Below are 15325 nucleotides of genomic sequence, written 5' to 3' on the forward strand. Positions count from 1 at the left end.
TGTTAGATGCTGAAGCTGGATGCACTTCTTGCAGGTATAGTCGTCAGGGACACAGAACGGCTCCTCATATCCTGCAAGAAGAGCATTCCAGTATTATGTCTCACATCCCCTCTGCTTAAAATGTGCTATAAAAACAAAGAAACAATAAATAACAGAAAAAGTTCAGCCTTAGGCTTGCGCCTCTGCTCGCAAAGCCTCGATAATCCAATGCCACAACTCCCCAATCTGAGACTGGCCCATTCACACAATGGGCACTCTAACAATGGTTGCGCTGCACAAACTCAACTTCTGTTTGTTGGACCTTACCATACATAATTAGCTGAATAATTGGGAACTGCACACGCAAAAGTGTCGAATGCCCCGCTCGCTTTCTCTGCACCCTCTATCCCTCTATGCAATCGGAATTCGGTGTCTCATCGGGAACTGACGTGCAAAAATGTACGAAGGGCACTTGACTCCCGATAATTCTAAGGTGTTCTATTAAATGCAAAATGATACCGGGGACAAAATTGGTCCTCTTGAAGTTTAGTGTACTCAGTAATCTATTCTTGAAGCTGAAAGAAATAGGGGACATAGTACCTTTTTTTTTGCATCTGTATTTACCCGGGAGATGAAGAGAGTCAACAGGAGTGAGGCAAAGCAGCAACAAGGACATGGATCTTATCCAGATTACAGATGAAGAGGGTCTTATTGTTGTGACAAATTAGGGTGGATAAATCCTCCGGGTCTGACATGATGGGACCTCGGAACCCGTGCTAGGCAAGTGCAGAAACTACAAGGTTCCGAGCAGAGATATTTCAAAAGTTTTTAGCCACAAGTGAGGTACTGAAGGATTGGAAGGCAGACTCTCCTATTCCGTCGTTCAAAAAAAAAAGCGCCGTAAGAATGAACTAATGAATTACAAATTTTTGAGCCTAACGTATTCTGAAGGACAGTATATATGATTATCTGCATTGGCAGGACTGATTTGGTATAGCCAACATGGCTTTATGCGTAGAAGGTCGTGTCTGCGTGTCTGACCAATCTCGTAGAGTTTTTTTTTCAGAGGAGATCAACAGGAAAGTTGTTAAAGGCAAGGCAGTGGGTATAGTCCACACGGACTTTAGTTAATGACTTCACAAGGTCCCGTATGAGAGGTTGGTCAAAAAGGCATTTGGGATGAAACAACAAATTTCAATCCAATCTTGCTTCAGCTGTCATAACGTGGGGGCTAGGAACGGACCTAAATGCAAGACACAGACACTGAAGTACTGGGAACTGGACTAGACTAGAGTTAGGGACGGGACTGCACACAGACTCGGAGCTGGGACAGGATCACAGACTTGGGCTATGGAAGAGGGTCCAGGACGAGGAACTAGCAACTAGGAGCCTGGGCTTGGACTCCGACCCAGAGACTGGACAAGGACCCCGAAACTGGGACCTGACTCGGGCACAGACCCCGGAAATATGCGAGGACATGACGAGGCTAGTGTTCTTCGGGGCTTGGCTACAGGACTAGGCGAGGCTTGGGTTCCTCGAGGCTTGGCTGCAGGACTAAGCGGGGCTTGGGTTCCTCGAGGCTTGGGTATGGACTCCGAGCCAGAGACTGGGCAAGGACCCAGAACCTGGGATTTTACTTGGGCTCGGACTGCTGAACTAGGCGAAGATATGACGTGGCTACAGGACTGGACGAGGCTTGAATTCTTCGAGGCTTTCCTGGGCAGGGCGAAGCACAAGGACAGGTTGTGACCCCGAAGCCTGGACTTGGTATTGGGAGAACAAGAACACAGAGTCTTGGTCTTGGCAGAGCAGGAACACAGAGCCGTGGTCTTGGCAGCGCAGGAACACATAACATGGAATACAGAGCCGGGACCGCTCCTTGGGAACAGGACTTGGGACCGGGGCTCCACACAGAGACGGGACCCCTCCTAGTGAGCATGACGTAGGGCTGGGACTCGTACGCAGCACACAGAGAGACAGTTCCCAACACAAGGTAGCAGCAAACGGCCGAACCAACCTAGCAAAGGCGTGGACACTGAGACAGTTCCCAACACAAGGTAGCAGCAAACGGCCGGTCTTATCTAGCGAAGGAGTGGACACAGAGTTGGTTCCAAACAACGATAGACAGTTACTTATCTGGGCACAGCAAGACTCCGGTCTTGCTTCAGCGTTAGAACTTGACAGTGATACAGCCGAGGACGCAGGCGAGGTTACAGGAAGGCTTCAGGCAGAAGGTGAAGGGAAGGGAACAGTACAGTCCAACAAATGAGGCTGAACCCAGGAACTACTTGTGTAGCTGGCACAAAATTAGTATCAGGTGCCTCAATTAGAGCACCAAAGAGAACATGAAAGAACCGGAAAACCTGGAATAGGGAAGAATGGACCGGACTATGAACCGGAATGCAGACTTCACGGACCGGACCATGACATCAGCAGGAGAAGCCCAAGAGTATTGGTAGATGGTTTCAATCTGACTGGAGGCCTGTAACTTGCTGTCTGCCGCAGGGATTAGTGCTGCTTCCGTTAGTTTGTCATCTATTTTAATGATTTGGATGATAATATGGTGAGCTTGATCATCGAATTTGTGGATGATAGCAAGATTAGGAGCGTAATGGACAGCAAGGAAGGCTATCAAAATTTGCAGCATCTTCTGGTATCACTGGGAAAAAGGGAAGCAAAGTGGCAGATGGAATTCAATGCAGACATATGTGAGTTGTTGCACTTCAGGAAGGCAAACCAGGTCGGGATTTACACAGTGATCAGTAGACACTGAAGTGCGGGGCAGAACAAAGGGATCTGGCAATACAGATGCATAATTCCTTAAGATGGCATCACAAGTAAATGCGATGGTAAAGGCAGCTTTTGCCGCACTCCCTTGATAAATCAGCTGCAGCTCCGAACTTTCCGCATTAAGGAGCTGGAGATGGAAGTGAGTGAACTCCAGGTCATTTGGGAGGCTGCAGCGTGATAGAGGGACATATAGGACAGTATTTAAACCAAGGAAACTTGGTGAAAGTCAGCAGGGTGAAAGCGATTAAGCAACAGTGCAGAGTATCCCTCTGGCGATCCTACTCAACAACAATTATACCACCTTGGATGCTGTCAGTGGGGGGTGGGGAGGGGCGTACGGTGGCTGTTCCCTGGCAGAGAAAAGTTACACTGAGTATTTCTATATGACTCAGAAGGGAAAGTGGCGGGGGAGGGTGCTGAGACGTGTGGAGAAAAGGCGAGCTGTGGTAATAGGGGATTCGTTAATTAGAGCAAAAGAAAAGAGGTTTTTTTTTTGGACGAGAACAAGATTCCCGATGGGTACCAGGGTCCGCTACATCTCAGATCGAGTGCTAATTGGGAGGTTAACGTCCACATATGTGCCAACGGCAAATACTGGAAGAGGGACGAATTTATACAAAGTGAGTTCAGGGAGTTCGGGGTGATAAGTTAAATGAGAAGAATTCCAGTGTTGTGATCTCAGGAATGTTACCCGTGTTACATGCGAGTGAGTGCAAAAATAGGAATTCAAGCTTGGCTAAGGAATTGGTGTAGGGCTGCGGATATTTGGATGTTTGGCAATTAATCCAGGAGGTGACTAACAGTGCCTATAAAAATTATTCATCCATCTCCCAAAAGGTTTCATGTTTTATTTTGCAGCATTGAATCACAATGGATATAATTTAGCTTTTATGACACTGATCAACAGAAAAAGACTCAGTCGTGTCAAAATGAAAACAGATCTCTACAAAGCGATCTAAGTTGATCAAAAATATGAAACACAACATAATTGATTGCACATGTCAGGAGATGTATACAAATACATTTCCAAGTCACAGAATATCTCTTGGAGTACACTTAAGTCAATCATCAAGAAACAGGAAGAGTATGGCACATCACTAAATCTGCCTAGAGTAGGTCGGGCTCAAAAGGGAGTGACCGGGCAGGAAGAGGACTAATAAGAAGAGGCCATGAGGAAACCTATGACATCTCTGGTGGTGTTACAAGCTTCAGCAGCTGAGATAGGAGAGATTGAGTAAACAAGAGCTGTTGCTCGACTGCTGCACCAGTCGCCGCTTTATGGGAGAGTGGCAAAGAGAAAGCCATTGTAGGTAGGTGACTCACACTGTATTCAATGCTCCAGATTAGGCCCCAGCAACGTCTTCTACATCTTTAACATTACATTCCATGTCCTGTACTCAAGAACTTGAACTATGAAAGCCAATATGCCGAAGGCTTTCTTTATGACCCTTTCTATCTGTGACGCCACTTTCAATTAACTATACGTCTTTTTCTCCAGTTCTGATGAAGGGTCTTGGCCTGAAAAGCGGCTATTTTCTTTTCGATATATTCTGCCTCGCCTGCTCATTTCCTCCGGTATTTCCTGTTTTTTTTTTTTGGCTTGGATTTCCAGCACCTGAAGGTTTTCTGTTGTTTGCGATCAGAACCTAATGTTCCTCGCAACATCAGATCTCTCTATACATTTTTACATCTAAATTCTGCGGACTGTTGAGTGAGGTACGTTATAGTCATTAACGTTGTCAAACCCCCCCCCCACCCCCTTATTCCTCAGTTCCGCCAATAAAGCCTCACTAGACGAGCTGTCTTGTATGACTGTATGTCAGGTCTGAGCACTGCCCTGCCATATTCCCTAAGAAGTAACATCACTACCCCCTCGTTTAATCCCTCCCGTTCTACCACGTCCAAAAGAACAAAAGCCAGAAATATTGATCTGCCTGTCCCGTCCCTCCAGCAACCAAGTCTCATCACTGCCTGCAAAATCATAATTCTGTATGCTGATTCGTGTCCTGATCTCATATACGTTTCCTACAATATTATTGCATTAAAATGGACGCAATTCAGAGCATTAGACCCACCATGTTTAACCATGCTGCCTGACTTTGTCTGAGGTCTTAACAACGTCTGTCTCCACAACCCTTCTACGATGTGTTCTGGCATTCTAATTTCCAACGCCGGGCAACTCTAGTTTAAACCACTCCACCCCACACCCACATCCCGTACCGTAGTAGCAAACATTCCTGCTAGGATATTAGTCCTCCTCCAGTTTAGGTGAAACCGTCCCCTCTTTGCATATCCCACCTTCCCTGGAAGAGAGCACAATGATCTAAAATGATCTAAATGATCATCATCCTACATCTTTTCCATAGCCACATTTCAAATTGTATGATACTCCTATTCCTGGCCTTACTATCAGGCGGCAGTGGTTTGCAATCCTGAGATCCCGTTCTTTAACTTTGCAACTTCCTCACAGAACTCACATTGCTGCACGTAGTACCTCTTTCTACCAATGTCACCGGTACCTATATAGACCTCTGGTTACTCACCGCCCCCCCCCCCCCCGCCCCTCCAGTTTAGAATATTGAGAACTCGATCCGAGATGTCCTGGACTAACATCCCGGAGGCATCATACCATCCGGGAATCTCGTTCTCTCCACAGAACCTCCTTTCTGTTCTCCTAGCTAACGAATCCTTTATTACCAAGGATAACCTCTTCTCCACCCTTCTCTTCTGAGACACAGAGCCAGATCCAGTGCAAGAGACCTGACTGCTGCGACTTTCCTTTCTTACGTCATCCCTCCGAACAGTATTCAAAGAGTACAGCATCTGACTGTTGATGAAAGGGACGGCCTCAGTGGCATTCTGAACTGGCAGTTTAATCTGTTCCACCCTCCAACTGTGACCCAGTTTCCCGTGTCCTGCATTTTGGGTGTAACTACTCTGAATCTACTGAGAAGCAGGCCCTCCAGGGTAGTAATTCCTGGATTGTTGACTGTGCCACGCGCCAGTGAGGGTAGAAACAGAATGATTTGGCAGATAAATGCATGGAAGAGAAGCTGGCTCGAAAGTGGCGGGATGCACTTGAACCCGATGGGGACCAATATTCTCGCGAGCAGGTTTGTTAGAGCTCTTGGGGAGGGTTTAAGCTAACGTGGCAGGAGGGTGGGAACCGTAGTGAAGGGACTCAGGAAAGGACGGATGGTAACAATTAAAGATAGCGTGCATTCAGATTGTCAGGAAGGGGATGGGATTTAGCTGCAGCCAACAGGCAATCAAATCATTAGGGATCCAGAGTTAGAAAGGATGGCATATACGGTACTTATGGTGTTGTATCTAAATGCACGTAGTATAAGAAATAAGGTAGATGATGTTGTTGCAATAGTACAGATTGCCAGGTATGATGTTTCGGCCATCGCTGAATCGTTGCTGAAGGATGGTTGTAGTTGGGAGCTGAATGTCTAAGGTTACACGTTATATCGGAGGAATAGGAACGTAGGTATAGAGGGTGGTGTGGCTCTACTGCTAAAGAATGGCATAAAATCAGTAGAAAGATATGACATGGAATACGAAGATGCTGAATGCTTGTGGATTGAGTTAGAAACTACGAGGGTAAAAGGACGTTGATGACAGTTATATACAGGCTTTCCAACAGTGGCAGGGAGGCGGACCAAGGTTGCAGCAGGAAATAGAAAAGGACTATGTTATGGTGCTCATGGGAGATTTTAACAAGCAGGTCGATTGGGAAAATGAGTTTGGTAATAGAGCTCAAGGGAGTGAGTTTGTTGAATCCCCGAGAGATAGCTTTTTAGCCCAGTTTTTCGTTCAGCCTACTAGGGTATCAGCTATACTGAATGGGCGATTAGGGAGTTTAAGGTAAAGGAACCACTAGGAACCAGTGATCAGAATATGAATGTGTTCAACTTGAAATTTGATAGGGAGAAAGTAATGTCTGATGTAGCAGCATCTCAGTGCAGTAAGGGAAATTATAGTGGTATGAGAGAGAAATGGCGTTGATTAGGGTGGCTTGACTTCTGTTCTGTAGTGGAATCTCTATTGTCATGTGCTGGTCGTTCACACCCTTGGGGAGATTAGCAAGTTTCCGAACAAGGTAACTCCTGACCGCGAATCCAACTCTAGCACCACGACGTTCATCGCTGCCACAACCGCTCCAGAAAAAAGTGTATCCACCTCCATTTTCAGTCATCCGACTTTCGTTGGCAAGAGGGGTCTCACTCAGCGCTGCAATGTCAATGCTGTATTCTGCAACCTCTCTGGCAACTAAGGCTGTTCTCCTATCTGGTCTGTTTGTTGTAGGATTGCACAATAGCGTGCGCACGTTCCAAGTGCCAATGGTGAGCGGTATCACCTTGCGTTTTGTTGTGTTTGTTCGACCGCCAAGATAGGATCCCCACCAGCCGCGGTAAACTGGACAGGGTGTAATGAAACAGGCAATGTCTAGGGCACCTTTTCTAGTCCCTTCCTCATACTACGGAAGTGAGCAGTGTGTTCCTAAAGAGGGCTGCTCAGTCGCCCAGGTAGACGCCCAGATTCACTGCTGCTTCGGTCAGCAAAAAACATAACAACCATTAGAACTGAGCCGCCCGTGCGCAGGTCCGTGACTACAGCTGCCAATGTATCCACACCTGCTGCTTCGTCGCTCGCCCATCGCCACAGGACTTCAAAGATTGAGGGTGTTGATGATGATGATGGTGTCGAGACTAGCGCACGATTTAGTTGATGGGCCAAATAGCCTAATTCTTCTCATATGACTAATCGTCTTATAAATATGGCCCCAGATGATTTGTGAGTGGGAGCAGGATGCCTTTTTAGAGGAGAGATGGAAGGTATGCCACGAGGATTGGTCGTGAGCCATTCTAAGTGGCCTGTTTCCGAAAAAAAGTTTTAGCAATTAATAGCTGTGCAGATGGAGACTCACCACGCATCAAAGAACACTGGTGAGAATGGACACGCCAATAAAAATAAGTGAAATGAACATCTCAACTTCTGGTTTAGGGTGGTTTTTATATTACTTTTTAAGTAAGTTAACAATTTGAATGAACGGATATTTAACCCCATTTTTTAGTTCCTCTCTAAATTTACGCTGAGTTAGAACATAAATACACGTGTTGGTACAACAACCGAGAAGCCTTATCATGAATCCAAATTCTTGAAAAAGATATATCGGATTGCTCAGGTATCGGTCTGTATAATTAAAGTTTACAACTGGCCAGTTTAAAGAATGTACAACATACGTAATCCACATCAGTATAAAATTGGTAGACAAAGCAAAGAGTAAAACGATGGATTTCCTCCTGTTCTCCGTCTCTGGGTCAGCGCGGTTCTCTCCCTTACTGTTGCTGCGGAGTCCCTTACGGAGACGATTGGCTGTAATAATGTTTCTGACAGTCAGGACATTAAACACCAAGATTAATGCAAATGGAAGGAGTGGCGTTAATACACTGTCGATAGTCTCGTATGCAGTCCATAAAGGTGATGTGTAATAGTCCGGAATTCCGATACAAAACCACGGGACATTGTCAATAATAACCGCGGGTACAAATGCGAAGTACCAGGGAATGGATCTCAAACAGCCGACGGTGCTCACTGTTACTAAAACTGTAACAGCTGTTTTCTCGGTGCAATACCTTACCTTGAGCTTCTGACAACAAATTGCCACATATCGGTCAAAGGTGAAAGCGACCGTGAACCAGACCGAACAGTCCAACGCTGCTTGAAACAAAACCATCTTTACCCCGCACACGGGAGTGATGGACAGGAAAGTAACTGGGAAATAAAGGTTCTTTATTCGGTTCAGAATAACATTAAAAACAACCAGTACTAGATCGGCTGCAGACATTGCCACCAGGTAGCAGGTGATGCATTTAGAGAGACCACACTTCCCTCGTTTCAGAATCACAATCGCCGCAAGATTTACTGCAGGAAATAAAATGAAACAGGAACATCTAATTGCCGCATTGAAAGAGGAAACATCAGTTTTACCAACTTGAAGTTAACATTGCAAATGTACTAACTAAAATTACCTCATTGCCTTTTCACAGTTTCAATCCGCAAAGTCCTCAGTAACGTTAGAGTACCTAGTGCATTTACCAGCTACTCTGAATGGCTGTCTGAAACCTGCACACAGAAACATATCTCAGGCTAAATATTCCACCCCACCCCTTACAGTCACAGTCTGTATCCAGAGCAAGGGTGGCTTATGCAAGGGAGGAACAATAGTGTTGTGATGATTCAGTGTCGACACCAAGCCCCGTGAGATATCACGGCACCAGGTGAAATCAGGAATTTGAACACCTGATTTACCGTCTATCTTCCACCAGAAGGTAATTGATCAGCGTTGTTCTATTTTGAAGAGAGTCATCCGGAAACCTTGTTAATCTAGGAGAGAGTATATGGGGAGCTAGGGAGAAAGCTGTAAAGCAGGCCCTCAAACGCAGTAATCTGGATTGTTGCATACATCACACGCTAGAGAGAGTAGGAATACGATGATGATGGAGGAATACGAGGAAGATGATGGCGTGGCTGAAAAAAATGGTGCAGAGGCAGATTTCAGATATGTAGATCATTGGAACCAATTCTGGGGAAGGTATATCCTGCACAAAATGAAAGGAATGCTCCTGCATTCGGGGGCTGGGCACTATCCTTGCCGGTAGGATTACGAGAAGTGCTAGGGAGGATTTAAACTAGGTTGACCAGAAAATCGGAGCGAGAGTGATAATTCGTCGAAAGGAGCAGTTGGTTAAACGGGACTTCTACGAACGTGAAGACAGCAATAAACTAGCTGATATACCGGAACATCTCGACGTTAAGAAAGGTGATAGGAAAAAATAGGATAGATAAATACCCCAGCCGCTATATACTCAGGTTACTACAGCAAGCAAGAGAAGATATTGCTGCGCATTTGGCGACGATTTTTGCGTCTTCACTGGCCATGGAACTAGTACCAAAAGATTGGAGAGTGGAGAATGTTACTCCTTTTTTTTTTATCAAGAAGGTTATTCAGGATAATACTGGGAAATATAGTCTGCTGAGTCTTACTTCAGTGATGGGCATACTATTGGAGAAGATTCTTAAGAGACAGGATTCACATGCATTTGTAAAGGCATTGGCTGATTACGGGTAGTCAGCATTACTTATTGAGGGGCAGATGTTGCCTCATGTGTCTAATCGAATTCTTCGTGGATGTGAAAAAAACGTATTGAGGGAGGTAGAGTAGTGGCTGAGTTCCATATCGACTTTCGTATGTAATTAACAAAGTTCCCCCGGTCGATCAATTCAGAACGTCAATAGGCATGGTATCCGGGGTATTACGGTTGCGTGGATTCTGAATTGCTGCTCTGCAGAAGGCAGCGGATGATCATCTGAACGTATCCTGCTGGTGCTCGGTGATAACTGGCGTTCCACAAGGATTTGTTTTGGGACTGCTGCTCATAATAACCTGAATGAGGAAGTGAAGGAGCGTTTGTGAATTGACAGATAGCGTAAAGCCTGGCGTTCTTCTGGATATTGTAGAAGGTTTTCTTGGGTTACAACGGGACAGTCATAGAATGCAGAGCTGCGCATCCTAACTGAGAAGTGGGAGGTGGAGCTCAATCCAGAAAAGTGTAAAATCTAAATTAAAGGAAGTTTATGGTTAATGGCAGGATTCTTAGCAACGGTGCGATCTTAGGGTCTATGTCTATAGATCCCTCAAAGTTGCCACACAAGTTGATAGTGTGGTAGGAAAGGCGTATAGTGTATTGGTATTGGTGTTCCGTAGTTGGGGAACTGAGTTCAAGAGCCACGAGGTAATGCGGCTGCTCTATAGAACTCTAGTTATACCAGACCTGGTGTACTGTGTTCAGCTGCTTAGGACTCTTTATAGGAAAGAGATGGAAGCATTAGAAAGGATGCGGAGGAGATTTACAACGATGCTTCCTGAATTAGAGGCCATATTGTTATAAAGATGGATTAAACGAGCTGGGAGCTTCCTCTTTGGAGGGAAGGAGGATAAAAGGCAACTTGATGGAAGAGTATTAAATGATAAGAGGCATGGATAAATTGGACAATAGTATTTGTCTGCCTAGGGTGGAAATGGGTAATACGAGAGAGCATATTTTTATGCTGCAGGGGACGTCAGAAGTAGAAATTTTTGCACAGAGTGGAAAGGATGTGGATCCCACTGTCTGCGGTCATTATTGAGACAGATACGTTGGGGGCATATAAGAGAATCTTAATCACATGTATGAAAGAACAGCAGAGAACAATGTGGGAGGGTAGGGTTACATCCCTCATGGAGTACGTTAAAACGCTGGCACAAGATTGTGGGCCAATGTAATACACAGAAAATGCGAGCGAACTCAACACGTCCAGCAAAATCAATGGAGCGAAATAAACGGTATGTTTATGGTTTCGGTCCAACGCCCTCAAACCCTGATGAAGGTTGTTCTCCCATCCATTTACCATTTTTCCAACTGGTGCAGATTTTGATATCCTTCTTTGCTGTCCACAACGTCCTCAAATTTGGGGTGTTCTACAAATTTGCTGATCCTATTTAACACGTTACTGTTCAGATCTTTGGTAGGTCACAAACTAAGTGCTTGTGGCACTTTAATAGTCAAAGACCACCACCTACCCCTCGCTGGCTTCTCCCAAGAAGGTCATGCTACATCGGATTTTCTACCCCATTCTGAATGCCGAGCCACTGGACATTCTCGAGTAACCTCCCATGAGGTAATTTGTGAACTGCCTTGCTCAAGTTCATGTACGAACATCCATCGTCTTTGCTTCATGAACATTTCTGATAACCTCCTAGAAAAACTCTAATATCTGTTAGAAACGACCTGGCACGCACAAAGCCATGTTGATAATCCCTAATCAGACCACGTCGACCTAAATATTATGTATCTGGTCTCTTAGCATGCATTACAATACTTTACTCACTATTGACTTAAAGCTCACTGGCCTTCAATTTGCCATCTTATTTGCAGAATATTTCTTGAACAACATTAGCTGTCCTCGAAGCATTTTGCTCTGAATCCGTGTCTAAAGATGCTTTAAACACTGTATTCCTAATAGGCTCTAGCGATTTCTGTGCCAGCTTCTCACAAAGTCCAATGGACACCTTGTATGGCCCAGGTGATATATCCCACATTACTTGCCCAAAGAGAGCAAGCACCTCCTCCGTGTCCGATTGATAACCTCAAGGCTCCATTGTCTCTGCCTGTAGAAGGTGTCCGTCTCCCTGTTCCTTCTAAAGTTCAGCTCAGAGCAATCAAACACTCGTCACACATTAACCCTGTAATTCCCAGGATCATTCTGTTGAACCGTTGGGGTCCGGTCCAGAGCCCGCCTTCTGGGTCTTGCTCCGGTTCCCAGACTCCGAACTCCAGGCCTTGCAGCCAGCCCTCCTGTCACCCGGAGCCATTGGACCATCTTGGCTTAAGGAGGTACACCTGTCGTCTATTAGGGGGCAGGTGTTTATAAGGGGCTTAGGGACTGAGCCTAGTTGGGTGGTCGTCCTGCTCTGAAGCCGGTTTAACCCGCACTGTACCAGGTCCGCCGGCTCTGAATCCTGCTCTATACCTGGTCCGCCGGCTCTGAATCCTGCTCTGTACCTGGTCCGCCGGCTCTGAATTCTGCTCTGTACCTGTTTCCCCGCTCTGTATCCTGTTCTGTCCTGGTTGCCAGCCTGCTCTGTATCCTGTCCTGACCTGGATGCCAGCCTGCTCTGTATCTGTTCTGTCCGGTTGGTCTTCTTCCCCTGCTTCTCTCGTGTGCGCTGGTCCCGCTGTTCCGCCGTGTTCGCCTTGCCCGCGCTGTCACGTTGTTGGTTGTCTTTCCCAATTTACCGTTGGATCACGGTACTCCTGCTGCTCACCCTGGACCCGGCTCCCTTCTGTTCCCTCGCCTCCGTCGGGTAAGCCAGTCGGTCGCCGTAACCTCTCGGGTGGTGCTGTCCCTTCCTGTCCCTTGTCCCCGTCGGGTAAGCCAGGCCGTTGCCGTTGCCGTTACCTTACGGGTGGTTCTGTCCCTTCCTGCCCCTCTCCTCCGTCGGTGAAGCCAGGCCATCTGCCGTCCCGGCGGAGGGACTCTGTTCCCTTCCTACCGCTCACCTCTGATGGGTTGTGCCCCGCACTTGCTCAGATGTCCGAGCCTTGCCCAGGCCTCCGTGTGGCTGTCTGGGAGGCGGCCCTGCCCAGGAGTTATGCGCCCGCCCCAGCAGGCTCTTCTGCTTGCCTGGACTCTGGGATCCTCCTGTCTCTCCTGAACTCTGGGATCCTGTTCTGCCTGCCTGACCTCCGGAATCCAGCCCCGCCTGCAATACCCCTTGCATGCCATGGCATCCCCTTCCTGTCCTACCCTTGGTACTTCAGTGCCTGCGTCCTGCATTTGGGTTCATTCCATGTCCGCGCGTGACATGAACCCCCTCTGGATCTTCTCCTATGCCAGCCCATCCTTTTTACGATAAAGGGCCCAAACTGAAAGCGTGGTCTGACCAATTGCTTCAAAAGCAGCCGCATTACATGGTAGTTTTTGTATTCTAACCCTCTTATACAGAACCATTTAACCATATAACAATCACAGCACGGAAACAGGCCATTTCGGCCCTCCTAGTCCGTGCCGAACACTTAATCTCACCTAGTCCCACCTACCCGCACTCAGCCCATAACCCTCCACTCCTTTCCTGTCCATATACCTGTCCAATTTTACCTTAAATGACAAAACTGAACTGGCCTCTACTACTTCTACAGGAAGCTCATTCCACACAACTATCACTCTATGTGTAAAGAAATACCCCCTCGTGTTTCCTTTAAACTTCTGCCCCCGAACTCTTAAATCATGTCCTCTCGTTTGGATCTCCCCTACTCTCAATGGAAACAGCCTATTCACGTCAACTCTATCTATCCCTCTCGAAATTTTAAATACCTCGATCAAATCCCCCCTCAACCTTCTATGCTCCAATGCATAGAGACCTAACTTGTTCAACCTTTCTCTGTAACTTAAGTGCTGAAACCCAGGTAACATCCTAGTAAATCGTATCTGCACTTTTTCTAATTTATTGATATCTTTCCTATAATTCGGTGACCAGAACTGTACACAATATTCCAAATTTGGCCTTACCAATGCCTTGTACAATTTTAACATTACATCCCAACTTCTGTACTCAATGCTTTGATTTATAAAGGCCAGCATTCCAAAAGCCTTCTTCACGACCCTATCTACATGAGACTCCACCTTCAGGGAACTATGCACTGTTATTCCTATATCTCTCTGTTCCTCTGCATTCCTCAATGCCCTACCATTTACCCTGTATGTTCTATTTGGATTATTCCTGCCAAAATGTAGAACCTCACACTTCTCAGCATTAAACTCCATCTGCCAACGTTCAGCCCATTCTTCTAACCGGCATAAATCTCCCTGCAAGATTTGAAAACCCACCTCATTATCCACAACACCTCCTACCTTAGTATCATCGGCATACTTACTAATCCAATTTACCACCCCATCATCCAGATCATTTATGTATATTACAAACAACATCGGGCCCAAAACAGTTCCCTGAGGCACCCCGCTATTTACCGGCCTCCATCCCGATAAACAATTATCCACCACTACTCTCTGGCAACTCCCATCTAGCCACTGTTGAATCCATTTTATTACTCCAGCATTAATACCTAACGACTGAACCTTCTTAACTAACCTTCCAGCATTAACTAAGAATGCTGACTTTGCATTGGCCTTCTTTTTCACCGACTCAACCTGCAAGTTAACTTTTAGGAAATCCTACACGAGGACTCCAAAGTCTTTTTGACCATCTGTTTTCAGAATTTTCTTTGTTTTTTTTTAATAGTATGCGCTCTTATTGCTTCCATCGAAGTCTATGACCATCTCCTTCCCTACACTATATTCTATCTACCACTTATTTGCACATTTTCTCAATCTATGAAATTCCTTCTGCAGACACCCTGTTTCCTGACCACTGCTTTACTCTCCACCTATCTGCAGATCATCCGTAAACCTGGCTACAAAGCCATCAAATCTATCATCCAATCATTAACATATAATGCGAATAGAAGTGATGCCAAGATTGCCCCCCGTGGAACACCTCTAACTACCAATAGCCGAATGGAATAGGTTCCGTTTGTTCCCACGCAGTGCCCCCTGCCAGTGAGCCAAACCTTTATCCATGTTAGTATATTTTCTGTAATACCATGGGCAGAGTTATGTGCATTATCTTCTCAAAGGGCTTCTGAAAATCCAACTACAGTATATAGCATCCTCTGACACTCCGTTGTCTACCCTCTCTGTTATTTCGTCAAGGAATTCCAACAGATTTATCAGGGAGGGTATCCCATTCAGGCTACTATGCTGACTTCGGCTTGATCCCCGACCATCCGTCACCCACTACCCGTGTCCAATCCTCACTTATTGATCCTGTCCTGGGCACATCTCAATCAACCTCCATGCTTTCTCTCTTTCTCTTTCAGATAAAGAGTCCCGGACATGAAATGTTAATTGCCATTTCACATTCCGCAGGTATCGCCTGATCAACTGAGAG

Source organism: Hypanus sabinus, chromosome 10, assembly GCF_030144855.1.
Source record: "Hypanus sabinus isolate sHypSab1 chromosome 10, sHypSab1.hap1, whole genome shotgun sequence".
NCBI lineage: Eukaryota > Metazoa > Chordata > Chondrichthyes > Myliobatiformes > Dasyatidae > Hypanus > Hypanus sabinus.